The sequence below is a fragment of the Anabrus simplex genome, chromosome 1, assembly GCF_040414725.1.
Source record: "Anabrus simplex isolate iqAnaSimp1 chromosome 1, ASM4041472v1, whole genome shotgun sequence".
NCBI lineage: Eukaryota > Metazoa > Arthropoda > Insecta > Orthoptera > Tettigoniidae > Anabrus > Anabrus simplex.
Window position 1 is genome coordinate 1803805188 of NC_090265.1, and position 13984 is coordinate 1803819171.

The window sequence follows — 13984 nt, forward strand, 5'->3', positions numbered from 1 at the left end:
CTCGGTCCCCATGAACAAATATCTTTACTAAGAGAATACTTGTTTATCTGTTTATCCTCCAAGGTTGGACTCGGCGTGAGACTTGGGGTCGGGGATGCATACTTCCCAACTTTTAGAAATCAAAAATAGGAAGATATTTTAGTTTGTATTTCATCACGGTCTAGGTGAAGATAGAAGGCGAATTGACCATTGTACTAAGAAAATGTACCAAATACATACAAGTTCCCTTTATTAGACTCTAAAATGAATGGAAATAGAATTTTATAGGTATCTCTGAACACTTGGAGAGAAAATACATGCAACTCATTAAAATGATGAAGTAAGAATGAAACTTGTTCTTTCGTCTCGCTAGACTCTCTTCCTTGTAGGACGATTTTTGTCCCGCATTCCCAGCGGCGACGGACGATAGAAGCATATACGCTTGAAAATGAGCTTGTGTAAATTACAGAAGGTTGTACTGGAAGAAGTAAGAATAAGACGAGGGAACAGTGGCAGGTATGGGTATGGCCAGCATTTGCCTGGAGGATGGCTGAGTGGACCCCATTCCAGCCTTCTTTCCACTTTTCAAATTTCGGGGCAGAGCCGGGGGTGGCAGCTAATCGCCGTAACCACTAGACCGCACAGACGGAGATAAGAGAATACTTGATATACTAAAAACAGAGCACATGTTTGGCTTTAATTGAGGAAAGAGACATTGCTGGGTGCCTTTACCTCACTGGATAGGGAGAATACGAGGCACTAGTCCACCTCACACGAGGAAGTTCAACGTTCACAATCAAAGTTAAATAAATCTGGCAAAAAATTCAGGTCACATATTGAGCTTTTGGCTGACACTTGCTCATCTTGTCGCAGAATAACTCTCATCCACTTTGCAAACAGATAATTTTCTTTTGGCGGTATAAAAACTCGTCTACCATTAGGCTTCCTTCCGTAGCGCAATGAAACAGTACGACATTTTCTCAAAATAACAGAAAACTAGTTGATTGCACACATGAAGCATTGAACAGACTTTCAAAAAATATGAAAACAAAGAAGTTCCCTCGAAGTACCATGCACCCTATTGCCTTCGTCGATGATTTGGCGCACGTGGTGTTGGACTGCAACGCCACACACGACAATGTTAAGAGATTCAAGTTTTCATATTAAATCTGTATTGAACTGAGAATGTAATGGGAACAAAAAAGTGGAATACAATGAAATGAATTATAACATTGCATTATTCATGGGACCGATTGCCATCTTCAGCCACAAAATTAGGAAAACATGCAGTGCTAACTTAAGGTTGCAAAAACAATGCATACAAGTGTACACAAATCTTATAAATGATAGGACATGAGCCGTGAACATTAACCTAAAAGTACTCTCTTCTAAAAATATAGCACCAATTATCTTAAACTCTTAACAAGAGTTCACTGAATCTTAAAATGAGCCGAGGACAATAACTTATATATCACTATCTTAAAAGTCTAACACCATATTTCCTTTTTCATGAGAATATTTGTATGAAAGTCTTCTTCTTCTTGATGAACATTCACTGAATCTTGAAGTAAGTGGTGCAAATGTTGAGAACTTCAATCAAAAAACATTTTGTTTTACCATTAATTGAAAAAGATTGGTCGTTTAAATAGCTTAACCAGTCTTAAGATGTGACAAATTATACATCTAAAGATAACATGAAGGAACTTCAAACTCTGTTTTTACGTAGTAATAAGAACTTGTGGCTGGAGTCGGTCTACTAAGTATTCTATAGCAAGATGGACGCCGTGTTTTCCCAGGGTGCTAAACAATGTTTTCGGTTCAAGTTGGGACCTGAAGCAGATAACGAGAAAAGAGAAAATTCTTGAATAAAGATAAGGTCCTGTCCTAAGAATTAACGTGAATGTGAGACGTGTATGATGTGTGTAATCAGATGTTAGAGCCGTAAGACACCATCAGCAATGTACCTGTGTTGATCACGGGAGGTATTGCAGGAAGGTAGGGAAAGAGGGAAGAGAGAGCGGAATTATGTAGGGCGTTTTCTGTACGCTTTGATTTGCTATTAGAAACTTTTCTGAGTCTGAAAAATCCTATCAAAAGATCGAACAGTAGTGTTGGTTTCTCAGAAATATCGTTGAGAATCAAAATATTGATCCAGGTGAATGAAACAACTCTCAGTACCTTTATTGAGAACCTGTAGAACTGTGATATCTTGATCAATGTTAGTAAAATTATGCTGGAAATCTTTCATATGCTGCCCCATTGCCCCATTGTATCTGACGGCATTAACGTGTTCTGCGTATCTGATTTTAAATTTTTTTTCTGTTTGTCCAAGATAAGAACTGTTGCAGTCATGACAGCATAATCTGTACAGTCCGGAGCTATGGAAAACATTTCTATTTACTGAAGTGGAGTTATGCAGGATGTCAATGCTTCTATTGTTAGTTCTATAAGAAATCTTGGTGTTATGCTTTTTGAAGACGTTGGTGATATTGTGTATTTTATTTGTAAAGGTGAAGGTCAAAAAAGTATTAGCTTTGGGTTTTCTTCTCAGAAGGGTGGTATTAGGACGGTTAATGATTCTCTCAATAAAGACATTCACTAGCTATCGCACGAATTAAATTGAGTTCTTTATTTAAATTCTCTTCTGACATAGGAACTCTAAAGGCTATTATTGTAAGTAGCAGTTTTATGAGCCTGAGAATCATTCCTGATGGACTATAGAAAGCCTACTCATGAGGAGTTGAAAGTGGTGACTGACAATGGAATTCAAAGTTAAATGTGCCGACAGTGGAATTTGAACCCACCATCTCCTGAATGGAACTGCACATACACCATCTCTTGTGGCATAAATGACAAAAGCACCCAAAGCAAAATAAAATTTCCATCATCAGAAAAACTTACAAACAACCTTGCTATTGAGTAAATCTATGTTTGTTCCTGTCTAAAACTATTAAAAAGTTTTTAAAATAGTATATGCTTGATCGGTACGGCCATCTCCGCCGTAGATGCCGTTGAGGTCTTCACTCGTAACCCTGAGCTGGGACCCGTACCAGATGTTACACACCGGGTCAGTGTGCTCTGGGACTCACATAGGCAGGGGCGCCACTCCCTGGGTAGGGCTGCCTCCGAAGAGGGTCCCTACCTGCTACCTATCGTTATAAAACAGTCTCAAGCAACATTTTGTTTACAAGCTTGAGTTGACGTAACATCATGTGCTTGCAGCGCGTTTCCGTACTTAAAGCTCAACGTTTGTGAGTACTCGACCAACAGCCTGAGCACGAGGAAAAGCCAGTCCTTCCTATGGTACAACAACATTTATTACGTATTATTTTTATACTTTTACACTTTTTTCTTCTTTTATTTTACAGCTGATGTCAACAGGGCAACATTTTAAACTCATTTCAACTAATTTTGACGACACACTCATGTGGAATAAAATTTAAATTGTAACACTGATGATGTCCGAAAACTGGTTATGTTTTAAAAAAGTGTGTGCTCATACGACTGTATATAATTAATAATAAAATTCAATTTTTCAGTCAGTAAATGGCGTGTGTATCTTTTATATGCATCAACACATAAATGATCCTTCAAAATACGTGATTCATTTAATGAGGCAAAATTGTTTGTTTATGCAAAGGATTGCATTGAATGCTTGCAGGAACATCATTCAAAATTTCTTTTCTGCGTACAGACCTACGTGCTATTGTCTTAAACACAAATCGTTGATTGATACGGAGAGGTTCCACATTGTTCACTCCATTTTAACTACGACATACAGTGTTGCCACGCTTCTTCATTCACAGTGACTATGCTACAGTACTCTTCACAAACATGTATGAATATGTATTGACAAGTCAAATACCACAATATTACTGAACTGTGGAAATGTGAGTAGCCATTTACTGATGGCTTATCTCTCAGTTAGCGAAACACTTACGGAGACTCACAGCGGTGTGGAAAAGTTTTGCTGAGACCAAAGAAAGTGTGTCACAAGTGAGAGCGCGTATTTGTGCAACGTGGAGAGGATGGAGACATTCCCCATGCCAGGCAAATTCCTCACCCTGGCTGGAACTATTTAGCCATGGAGCCAGATTGCAACATGAATGGTGAACCACTCGAACACTTGAGAGGAAAAGGAAACAAGTCGTCCTGACGTACATTCTGTAACCAGTACTTCAGCGGCTACATAAACACAGTTAAAGGGAGGAAAGAAAATCAAATTACAAGGTACCTAAACACTATACACACCGTAATCATGTAATGAACTGTGGCAAAAACAGCAGAAGTAAACATGAGTGAGGGCAACTTGACGATAACGAACGTGGGACGTAACTAGGAATCTACCAGGGGCATGGATATGTCTAGGTTGCGCTTCAGAAAAATTACAGTGATCTTTGATTTTCAAAATGTTATTTACAAAATGGACTTTACAAAATAAATAAATTACGAACAGTTTCAGTCAATGTGGAAAATACTGATACACCTTTCGTAAGATACAGATACATGTTCTTAGAGACACATAAGTTATATATTCTTTGACGAGAGCTTCCTACAAGTGCAAATACATCTCAGTACAAATCAACTTCCACAAATACAATATTGAAGGTAAGAGGAAGTGCAAAATACTATTACATGAAATGAAATCCAGCTTTTCACATCTGATCAAAAGAGTGGCGACTAGGGCAAACTCCTCTGATACACCAACGAAAATTAAATGGAACTTAAAATGCACAAAAAGCAACAGCGCTTACCCTTAGGCAACCCATGCTGGTACCGAGGAGACGTTCAGGACGTCAAAAACTTTGGCAGGCTCGGCGGGCCAAAACCAAGACGGCTCGGAGATTTAAGACTTCACGCCTCTCACGAAATGCTCCCTAGCCCCTTTTAAAGGGGACCCTGGCCTTGGAGTAGCTTATCAGAACACAGGAGCTTGCCCGGATTGACCAATCACAACACTTACTTCAGTCACGATGTTTAAATACTTTAAGGTTAAGTTTCAATATTCCACCTTTACAATACCATAAGTTTATTGTTTATTATTTAAACAACATTATTAAATAATACGGGACATGTTTCGTCTAACTTATAGACATCATCAGCCGTAAGATCAAGAAAAAGCTTTAAAAAGGACAAGGAGAACAAACACAATAAAATAAATTGGTTGTCGAACACGTCAATCAAAATAGCGAGGATGTTCCAGATTGTTCCAAGTACAAACATTCAAATCTTGTTGACGAAAAAAACTTAAATTCACACACATGAGAACGATATAGTAAAGCTTTTAAAGATAAATCTTCGAATTCAATATATTGATAGATCTTCATATGTTGTTCGATAGTGTTGTGACTTTGTGCCTGACCCATTTGACCGTTCTCCGCTGTTCATAAACATTGTGAGACTTTACCTATCATTGCGTGTGCCGTACTACCATTCATAAAATTACACACTGTTTTCTTTTAAGTGACTCACAGTTTCTACCCCCATCATCATTTTATATTGCCTCTTATACCGATCCAGAGTTCACTTAATCTTTTTCTTTTTTATATGCATTGTTTTTCATGTTTTTTATGTTTTGATCAGCTGACGATGACCTGGACCATGGTCGAAACCGGTCCAGATTCTAATTACTATTAAATAAGAATGTAATCACTACATTTCTTTCTCTTATGTATTGAATAGGTTGAACCTCTTTTTCAGTTATTCAATTTTAACGTTAATAGTAAAGCTTGTTGTTAAAATTCTTCTTGAGTGTGCCGTTAATATGTGTTTGTTCTGTCCTTGTCCTTTTTAAAGCTTTTTCTTGATCTTACGGCTGATGATGTCTACAAGTTAGACAAAACATGTCCCGTATTATTTAATAATGTTGTTTAAATAAATAGACAATAAACTTATGGTATTGTAAAGGTGTAATATTAACTTAACCTCAAAGTATATGTACGACAATACGAACTTTACGATGAAATTTATTTTATGTAATGTTTAAATACTTTGTCGAATACATACGATCGCGAATCTTCCAATTCCAGAATAGTCAGAGCATACTTTCTAGAATACACAAGTAACACACGCTGTTCAAAAATTGATATCACAACTTTCTGGACAGTTCCAGTAAATATAGAAATGAAATCTACTAGTTACATTTACACTGTACAGGTTACGTGGGAACACAAATATCTACTTAACACTTTCCACTTCCAATATATTCTACACCTGTGTGCTCCCTTTTGGGTGGAAGATCCGATCCTAATGGTTGACGTACCGTTTCATTGGAAACGAGGGACATGACAGAAAATATTACATTCAGTGAACCTCAGTCAAATAAGCAGGAGTAGCGGTGGTTAAAAAATTATGATTTTGAGGTAAATTTCGATTAACAATTTATACAAGGAGCATTCAGTATATAAAGCAACACATTTTATTTGTCAACCAATTTCGGTTTTAAAGAATTGGAATTTTGTTCGGGATATCTTTGAATATTCCCACCTCTTCTTGTAGAGTTTTATTAATTTCCGATACGTGGCAGCGCTAGAACTAGCCTTGTCTGTAACGGATGTGCATACCAAACAGAGGGCAGCTATCAGATATTCAGAGGCGCTTGGAGAATGTCTACGGGGATCTGGCACAGTGAGTTGTCAGGCGGGGCGTGTTTCCTCATCCCGACAAGGTCTGAACTCCCGCGTAACGGCCGGCCGCGCACAGCTGTGACGCCTGCAAAGGTGGAACGTGCGGACAACCTTATGGAAATTCTAAGTTCCCATGGAGGGAATTAGATTCCTTTCCACCAATGCTCTATTGGTGGAAAAGAATCTAATTCCCTCCATGAGAACTTAGAATTTCCATTTGGAATTGCTAGGCGGGCATTAATTCCATTGTGGAGTTTTATCTCCCGTATGCAGTTATCAGGCTGTGCTTCATAAATAAGCTTCTGATAAGTTCACCTGCATACACCCCAGCGTCAGTGGGTAGGGTCTGACACATCCCACTCTGAAGAGTCTAGTGTCAGACCTAAGACAAAACGCTGGTTAATAGAGCAAACGCCGGAAAAGCCATCCATCTAATTTTTGATCTGATTTTCGGACAACCTTATTCGAGGCGATAGATGGATCGCATTTAAAGATAAAAACTTCATTGTTCCGTACTGAAATTATTGATGTTAAAAATTAAATAATTGAAAAGGAGGTTCAACCTATTCAATACTTAAAAGAAGGAAATGCAGTAATCACATTCCTATTTAAATGGGACCAGTTTCGACCTTAGTCCAGGTCATCATCAGCCGTAAAAAGATGTACAATGTTTATGAATATTGGAGGTCAGATTCACGATCTTAAGGCCCATGTAAGAGAAGGCTTTTTGTTTAGCTTGGTTAGCTTGTGCATTTAAAGATAAAAACTTCATTGTTCCGTACTGAAATTATTGATGTTAAAAATTAAATAATTGAAAAGGAGGTTCAACCTATTCAATACTTAAAAGAAGGAAATGCAGTAATCACATTCCTATTTAAATGGGACCGGTTTCGACCTTAGTCCAGGTCATCATCAGCCGTAAAAAGATGTACAATGTTTATGAATATTGGAGGTCAGTTTCACGATCTTAAGGCCCATGTAAGAGAAGGCTTTTTGTTTAGCTTGGTTAGCTTGTGCATTTAAAGATAAAAACTTCATTGTTCCGTACTGAAATTATTGATGTTAAAAATTAAATAATTGAAAAGGAGGTTCAACCTATTCAATACTTAAAAGAAGGAAATGCAGTAATCACATTCCTATTTAAATGGGACCGGTTTCGACCTTAGTCCAGGTCATCATCAGCCGTAAAAAGATGTACAATGTTTATGAATATTGGAGGTCAGTTTCACGATCTTAAGGCCCATGTAAGAGAAGGCTTTTTGTTTAGCTTGGTTAGCTTGTGCATTTAAAGATAAAAACTTCATTGTTCCGTACTGAAATTATTGATGTTAAAAATTAAATAATTGAAAAGGAGGTTCAACCTATTCAATACTTAAAAGAAGAAAATACAGTAATCACATTCCTATTTAAATGGGACCGGTTTCGACCTTAGTCCAGGTCATCATCAGCCGTAAAAAGATGTACAATGTTTATGAATATTGGAGGTCAGTTTTACGATCTTAAGGCCCATGTAAGAGAAGGCTTTTTGTTTAGCTTGGTTAGCTTGTGCATTTAAAGATAAAAACTTCATTGTTCCGTACTGAAATTATTGATCTTAAAAATTAAATAATTGAAAAGGAGGTTCAACCTATTCAATACTTAAAAGAAGGAAATGCAGTAATCACATTCCTATTTAAATGGGACCAGTTTCGACCTTAGTCCAGGTCATCATCAGCCATAAAAAGATGTACAATATTTATGAATATTGGAGGTCAGTTTCACGATCTTAAGGCCCATTTAATTTAATTTATTTAATTTTTAACATCAATAATTTCAGTACGGAACAATGAGGTTTTTATCTTTAAATGCACAAGCTAACCAAGCTAAACAAAAAGCCTTCTCTTACATGGGCCTTAAGATCGTGAAACTGACCTCCAATACAGCTTATAAATCTCATGTTTATTCCGTATTGGCTCAACACAACTAAGGTTAAGTTAAGAGTAAGTTCCCACCTTCCAATACTTATCAATTTCTATATAATAGACTTATTAATTACATAATATAATCCATATAACCTCTAGTACATGTTTCGTTCCGATATGGAACATCTTCAGCTAAAATTGGTAAAATGGCAAGACAATTAAAATACATTGATGTTAAGATGATACATAAGCTAAAAGATATGATAAAATGGCTCGAAAATTAAAACATATGATAAAGATGATGAGATAAAGTTCATTCATGTTGGTTAAAAACACAACAAGTCAGTTTTCAAGTGGCGAATTAAAAACAGCGATAAGGTTCTTCATGTTGGAGGCGTGTACATTTTGTCGATCTTGAAGATAAATTGAAGAATACAGGATTTTCTTATATGTGATTTATCGAGGAAATCTTGATAAAATAACCGTAGTTGAAGTTGAGTTTGGTAGGATTATTAAAATGTGTCTTAAAGACAATCTTGTCGTATTTAACGTCCTCCCTTACGCCGTGTTGTTAACTCACGTTGTTAACTGACTGTGAGTTAACAACACGGCGTAAGGGAGGACGTTAAATACGACAAGATTGTCTTTAAGACACATTTTAATAATCCTACCAAACTCAACTTCAACTACGGTTATTTTATCAAGATTTCCTCGATAAATCACATATAAGAAAATCCTGTATTCTTCAATTTATCTTCAAGATCGACAAAATGTACACGCCTCCAACATGAAGAACCTTATCGCTGTTTTTAATTCGCCACTTGAAAACTGACTTGTTGTGTTTTTAACCAACATGAATGAACTTTATCTCATCATCTTTATCATATGTTTTAATTTTCGAGCCATTTTATCATATCTTTTAGCTTATGTATCATCTTAACATCAATGTATTTTAATTGTCTTGCCATTTTACCAATTTTAGCTGAAGATGTTCCATATCGGAACGAAACATGTACTAGAGGTTATATGGATTATATTATGTAATTAATAAGTCTATTATATAGAAATTGATAAGTATTGGAAGGTGGGAACTTACTCTTAACTTAACCTTAGTTCTGACCTCCAATATTCATAAACATTGTACATCTTTTTACGGCTGATGATGACCTGGACTAAGGTCGAAACCGGTCCCATTTAAATAGGAATGTGATTACTGCATTTCCTTCTTTTAAGTATTGAATAGGTTGAACCTCCTTTTCAATTGTTTAATTTTTAACAAGATGGATCGCAGTCGAACACCTCGCTGCTGAACTTGACGTCTCTGTTGGTAGTGCTGACGCACTTATCCAGCAGTTGGAGTATTCAAAGCTTTCTTCCCGCTGGGTTCCTCCACACCTAACAGAAGACAACAAAGAACAAAGAAGAAATATGTCTGCAGAATTGCTTGCTCGTTATGAGGCTGATGGTGACAATTTCTTGTCAAAGACAGTCACAGGCGATGAAACATGGATACATCGCTTCAAACTGGAAACAAAACGGCAATCCATGGAGTGGCGCCACACCAACTCTCCCACCAAGAAAAAGTTAAAAACTCTACCCTCAGCTGGTAGTCATGGCTGTGGTCTTCTGGGAATCTGAAGTTGTGGTAATGTAAGGAAATTGAAGAAATGACTTCTGTGTGTTCGGAGCCACAAAAGTGCAAACGAACTTCGCCTTCTCCATACAAGTGTGCGCACCTTACAGGATCTCACAAAACTTTCATGGACTGGACCCTACAGCCCGGATCTCACGCCGTCTAACTTCCGTCCCTTGGGCCCAATGAAGAACCCACTCGGCGATTGATCAGTCAAGTACATGATGTGTTGCATTATATATTGAACTCCAAAACTCTTTAACAAGGGTCCAAACCCCCAAAATGTGGGATCATCCAAGTGAGATGTCCCTTAGGAACAAAGTTATGCTGGAGTTGCTTCACTGTCTGATCCAAGCTGTGAGCAGCACTGAACGTGCGTGTTGCAAGGTGATCAATAACGAAACAATTGCTATTCATCTCTTATCATCAACAACATGGCATTAAAATTATATTTAATTAACTATGTCTTTAATTTCACATGACATTGTTATGAAAGCTCCTTTACTTGTCCTCCCTGTATTTTTTTCTTTTGTTCAAACCGAAATTCACCCTCATAAGATGATGATTTTGGTCAGCTGAAGAGCTCAAATTGACTAGCGGCCAGAACCATGTGCAATCCCCTAAACTGCTTACAGGACTGCATATAGCATTGCGAGTGTTTTATTAATAGAGGAGCGGAGTACTTTAGCTATCGAGGCTCCACATAAGCCACTTCCTATGATCATGGAAGAATATTTTTCTTTGCTACGTACTCTTTAATTCTCTGACCTTTCCCAGTTTCTAAATATACTCAACAGATGGCAGAACATGCTGCTAAAAGAAAACAGGCAACGTACGCACAGACGGCAAGGTCACGACACGCAGGGACAAACTCTTGAAAACGTGGCTGTCTACTTCGTTATATACATTATTGGGAACATTCTAAGCTGGGGAAGGTCAGAAAATCAAAGAGTAAATAGCACAGAATAAAATTCTTCCAATCATATTTTCCTTTTAAAATTACTTAATTCATTAAATAATCTTAAACAACTGATTTTATGTGAGTGAGCAGTTTTTGACAGCCTGTGAATTGGGATGTCAATGTCTGCTTTGCCCCGAGTATCATGAAGGTGAATGTTTTCCCTAGTACTGAATTCATTTATGTTGTTTTTAACATAAGTCAAAGATATATAAATATACAAATTTATAATTGTCAGTATTTTAAGCTGAATGAAGAGAGGTCGACAATGATCAATTGCACCAGCCCTACACATTGTTCGGACAACCTTTTTCTGTACTGGAAGAATATTATATAAATAAGAAGAATACCCCCATAATAATAGTCCATAAGTAATGTGTGACTGGAAGAGACCAAAATATGCCATCCTTAGGTAGTCACTGCTAACTAAATCCCTCAATTTCCATATCAAATAGGCCACTCGTGATATTTTTTTACAAACATGATCAATGTGTGTTTCCCAGTTCAATTTGGCACCAATATGAAAACCCAAAAGTTTGACTGACTGACTTTCAATATCTTTGGATAATCCTAGTGTGAGAAATTGATTTTTATCCTGATTGCACAACAGCCTATTGGATGAAAACCAATGCATTGCAGTTGCAAGAGCTTCCTGTGACATCTGATGCAAATTGGAGATGCTTGTAATTAATGTTGTATCATCTGCATACAATATAAGAGCATGAGCTGTGACATTTTGTGGTAAATCATTGACTGCCAGAGTGAATAAAAATGGACCGAGGACAGAGCCCTGTGGCACACCAGTTGTAACTTTCTTCAAAGTGGAATACCAAACTGATACCTGTTAAAGTATGACTTACAGTAATTATGTTCAGTGAGGGATACTCGACACCATACATCTCAACCTTTGCAAGTAAAGTTTCATGATTAATACAGTCAAAAGCTTTACTTAGATCACATAACACCAAAGAGATGGCCTGCTTGTTTTCAAAAGCTGTTAATATCTGATTGACAATTTCAAGAACAGCAGTAGTAGTACATTTACCTTGTCGAAACCCAAACTGACTGTCAGATAGGAGATTGTAAGTTTCAAAATAGTTGCTAAGTTGACTGTACGAAAGTGATTCAGATATTTTAGAAATTATTAGAACAATTGAGACTGCACGATAGTTCTGAAGAAATTCTTTGTCCCCACTTTTAAATACTGGAATAACTAGAAATTTTAAGTAGATCAGGAAAAACTGCTAACTCTAAACACTTATTAAAAATAAAAGCTAGAGGTTCAGAAATCAAATGTATTATTCTTTTGATGATGTAATTAGATAACCAATTACAATCCATACTCAAGAGTTTGAAAATTTTAAGCTAACTTTATTACTTCATCAGATGTGATTTCAACCCAATGGAAAGTGTTTCAGCAGACGGGTTGAATGTGAAAAAAGTCACTCGCAGCCGTACCTGTTCACAATTAAGTATTTATTTATTGTCCACCTAGTCGATACAATGATTGCTTAAGGCAATTTTTAATGGTCAAAAGTAGTACATGTTTCGTATATTGTCAACATGTACCACTTTTGACCATTAAAAATTGCCTTAAGCAATCATTGTATCGACTAGGTGGAAAATAAATAAATACTTAATTGTGAATCTATTGAAGTGCGATACGGACCATGAAGCTGATTTTATGTAATTTGTCGTAATTTGATCTCCGATTTCTTTTACAGAGCTTAAGAAATAATTATTCAGTTCTTCAAGATCGAGAAATGTGTCTTGAGTTCGAATAGGGATGTTTTCTTGTACTATTTAAGATAAGCTTTATACACGCCATTCTGCTCGGTTCCTCCTTGACAAGAGTTTTTACTAATTCTATACAGCAAAAGCATTCTTTCTCTATACCGAGTCAATTCATCAGTTTAAGTTTAAGTTTACCATTACAACTAATTTTTACCAGTGGTGAACATAAATGCCACAATTCAACTAATTTATCTAAAAAGTTTCCAAATACAGTTTCAATATCATTTTCGCCCATTTGAAATTCAAATACAAAGCCCCAGTTAATTTTTTTCAGATTTCTAGTAAATATGTTAATATAATCATCACTCTGACTTCTTACCCACATCAGAACAGGTTCGTGATTGTAAATTATGTCGGGCTGGTTAAGATATAATGATATAAACAAGGGGTCATGATCTGTAAAACCCCCACCAACAAGTCTTAAGTTCATACAAATCTCTTGAAAAATTTACAATAATATTATCCAAGCATGCATTATTACGTGTAGGTAGCTTGTTCGTGCAAGTTAAATTTAGAGTTCTTAGTAACTTCAGAAATTTTTAGAAATCTGCCCATCTGAATATGCCTCTCTATGTAAAATCCCCACAAACAGCAACTCTGGCCTTAAACTTCAAAATTTTTTCCATTACTAGTTCAAAATTCTTAAGAAATACATAAGCATCAGCATTTGGAGATGTACACAAACTAACGATTATCAAATTCTGATCAACCAGCTTCACACAACTAAATTCTCGCTCTAATTCCACACAATATTGACTTAAATCAATCTTTACAAATTTAAAACACTCTCTAACTAGAATCTCAGCTCCGCCGTTTTTCTTTTTAGTCCTACAAAACAAATCTGCAACAGTATATCCACGGCGCACAAAATATTCTTCTTGATTTTCAGAAAGCCAATGCTCCAATACACAAATCACATCAACTTTCTCGGTTTGGCAAAAGTGTTCTAATTCCAGCAACTTATTTCTAATGCATTGGATATTCACTTGCAATAAATTGGGAGATTTACCCTAGCTATCCTTATTTTGGATGCCATTTACCTCTTGGCAACTACTTTTTGTATCACTCATTACTGGTGGAGATTTATGACCTG

General features: G+C 36.6%; 1 protein-coding gene across 2 annotated transcripts in view; it reads left to right on the plus strand.

The window, feature by feature from the left end:
* Positions 1–13984, plus strand: part of p115 (General vesicular transport factor p115) — a 637868-nt gene that overhangs the window by 503260 nt on the left and 120624 nt on the right. The gene's annotated exons all lie outside the window — the stretch shown is intronic.